The sequence below is a fragment of the Triticum aestivum genome, chromosome 4B, assembly GCF_018294505.1.
Source record: "Triticum aestivum cultivar Chinese Spring chromosome 4B, IWGSC CS RefSeq v2.1, whole genome shotgun sequence".
In the NCBI taxonomy this organism is placed as follows: Eukaryota; Viridiplantae; Streptophyta; class Magnoliopsida; order Poales; family Poaceae; genus Triticum; species Triticum aestivum.
In genome coordinates, this window is record NC_057804.1 from 324,535,056 (window position 1) to 324,538,499 (window position 3,444).

A 3,444-nucleotide genomic window follows, 5' to 3' on the forward strand; every position below is an offset into this window, starting at 1 on the left:
GGCGCCATGTGGCAGCGGGCGATTCGTCCGGGCGCGGCGGCGGACGCGTCCGGTCCGATCCGGACATGTCCGGCGGCGCGGAGAGGGATTCGTCTAGGGTTTCGTCCGGAATTTCGGGGAAGGGGTCTATATATAGAGGTAGAGGGAGCTAGGAGTGTCCAAATGGGGTGCGGTTTTCGCCCACACGATCGTGATCGAACGACCGAGAGCATGGATGGGAGTTAGATGGGTTATTGGGCTGTTTTGGAGGGGTGTTGCGCTGCAACTTAAAAGAGGCCTTAGCGCGAGTGCGGTTAACCGTTGGAGTACCAAACGAGCTCCAAATGACCCGAAACTTGACAGGTGGTCTACCGGTGCTATACCAGGGCCACTTGACAAGGCTCGGTCCATTCCAAGAACGTTCAACACCCGCACACGAAAGGAGACAAGAGGGGTGCGCCGGTGCATGTGGGAGTGTCGGATTGCGAAACGGTCAACGGGGAAAATGCTCGGATGCATGAGACGAACACGTATGCAAATGAGATGCACATGATGACATGATATGATATGCATGACATGAATAAAATGCAAAACAAAAGACAAAACCCAACCACGGAGGGAAATATCATAACACATAGCCGAAAATGGCAAGAGTTGGAGTTACAAAGATGGAAAGTTACATCCGGGGTGTTACAACACTCCACCACTACAAGAGGATCTCGTCCCGAGATCTAGGACTGAAAGAACTCCGGATATTCGGAATGGAGGTGATCCTTGCGCTCCCAGGTGGCTTCTCGGTCGGAATGGTGTGACCACTTCACTTTCAGGAATTTGATTGACTTGTTGCGAGTCTTGCGCTCGGTTTCTTCAAGAATAGCAACGGGATGCTCATGATAAGAGAGATCTTCTTGGAGGTCGATCTCTTCGAAGTTGATAGTGCGCTCAGGAGTCTTGAAGCACTTGCGAAGCTATGACACGTGAAACACATCGTGCACGTTTGCAAAGTTGGATGGAAGCTCAAGTTGATAGGCGAGGTCGCCTCTTTTGCCAATGATCTTGAAAGGACCCACGTATCTAGGGGCAAGCTTCCCTTTGATACCGAAGCGACGAGTGCCTTTCATTGGAGAGACGTGGAGGTAGACATGGTCTTCGATTTCAAAAGCCAAGTCACGGTGCTTGCTATCATAGTAATTTTTCTGTCGCGATTGCGTGGCTTTGAGATTCTCACGAATGACTTTGCACATTTCTTCAGCTTCTGTGATCAAGTCGTTGCCAAGAAGTTGGCGTTCACCTGTCTCAGACCAGTTGAGAGGAGTACGGCACTTTCTGCCATAGAGAATTTCGAATGGGGCCTTGCCCGAACTCGCTTGGAAGCTGTTGTTGTAGGAGAACTCGGCATATGGAAGACAATCTTCCCACTTCATACCGAAAGAGATGACACAAGCCCTGAGCATATCTTCAAGGATTTGATTGACTCGCTCGACTTGGCCACTTGTTTGAGGATGGAAAGCTGTGCTGAAACAAATGTTGGAACCCATGGCCGTCTGAAAGGAGTCCCGGAACTTAGAAGTGAAGATGCTTCCACGATCTGAAGATATCAATTGTGGAATGCCGTGCAAGGAGACAATTCTGGAGGTGTATAGCTCTGCCAGTTGAGCTGCTATGATAGATTCTTTGATAGGAAGAAAATGAGCCACTTTGGTAAGCTTGTCAATGACAACGAAGATAGCATCATTTCCACGCTTGGACTTAGGAAAACCAGTCACGAAGTCCATCTCGATATGGTCAAACTTCCATTCCGGAATAGCAAGAGGTTGGAGAAGACCAGCTGGTCGTTGGTGTTCTGCTTTCACTCTTCTGCAGACATCACATTCATTCACGAATTGAGCAATCTCTCGCTTCATTCGAGTCCACCAATACGACTGCTTGAGGTCATGGTACATCTTTGTACTTCCAGGATGAATGGATATGAGGGAATTGTGTGCCTCATTCATGATGACTTTTCTCAGATCACCCTTTGGAACCACAATTCAATCCTCGAAGAAAAGAGTATCTTTGTCATCCAAGCGATAGCACTTGTATTTAGGAATGCCCTTGTTAATACCACGTTTCACCTTCTTCACCATGGTATCCAGGAGTTGTGCCTCACGAATTTGATCTTCCAAAGTAGGAGAGACTATAAGGTTGGCAAGAAAGCCTTGAGGAACAACTTGAAGATTCAGCTTGCGGAAGGCTTCACAAAGATCCGGTTGAAACAGCTTGAGAATTAGACTGTTGCAATAAGCCTTTCTGCTCAGAGCATCTGCAATCACATTCGCCTTGCCAGGAGTATATTCGATACTCGGATTGTACTCCTGAATCATTTCGACCCATCGAGTTTGCCTGAGGTTAAGGTTGGGTTGAGTGAAGATATACTTGAGGCTCTTGTGATCGGTGAAAATGTCCACTTGCCTTCCCAATAAGAGATGTCTCCATGTTATCAATGCATGGACAACTTCCACCAACTCAAGATTGTGAGTGGGGTAGTTCTTTTCGTTGGGCTTCAACTGACGAGAGGTATAGGCCACAACTTTTTTCTCTTGCATCAACACAGCACCGAGACCTTGAAGGGAAGCATCACAGAATACTTCGAATGGCTTGGATTCATCAGGAGGAGTCAAAACAGGAGCTATGACTAGCTTCTCTTTGAGGGTGTTGAAAGCGACGTCGCACTCAGGCGTCCAGACATACTTGACATGCTTCTGGAGGAGGTTGGAAAGAGGCTTTGCAATCTTTGAGAAGTTCTCAACGAATCTTCGGCAATAGCTTGCAAGACCAAGAAAACTGCGGAGCTGCTTGACATTCTGAGGAGGTTCCCAATTCAGAACTGCAGAAACCTTCGCCGGATTAACAGCAATTCCCTTGGCGGAGATGATGTGGCCAAGGTAAAGAACTTCATCAAGCCAGAACTCACATTTGGAAAACTTCGCATAGAATTGATGCTCTCTGAGCTTGTCGAGCACCAATCGCAAATGTTTGGCATGATCCTGCTTATTCTTGGAGAAGACCAAAATATCATCGAGATACACCAGAACAAATTCATTGGTGTAGGGGTTGAAGATAAAGTTCATCATGCGAGAGAACGTTGGAGGAGCATTGATAAGGCCGAAAGACATGACAGTATATTCATAAGAACCATAGCTTGTTCTGAATGCTGTCTTGGGAATGTCTTGTTCACGAATGCGAATCTGATGATAACCCATACGAAGGTCAAGCTTGGAGAAAACTTTAGCACCTTTGAGTTGCTCGAAAAGCTCATTGATGTTGGGAAGTGGATACTTGTTCTTGATTGTCTTCTTGTTCAATGGACGGTAATCGACACAAAGTCGGTCCGTGACATCCTTCTTCTGGACAAAAAGCCACAACCCCAAGGGGAAGAACTCGGTCTGATCAAACCCAGACGCTCTTGTTCATCGAGCTGCTTCT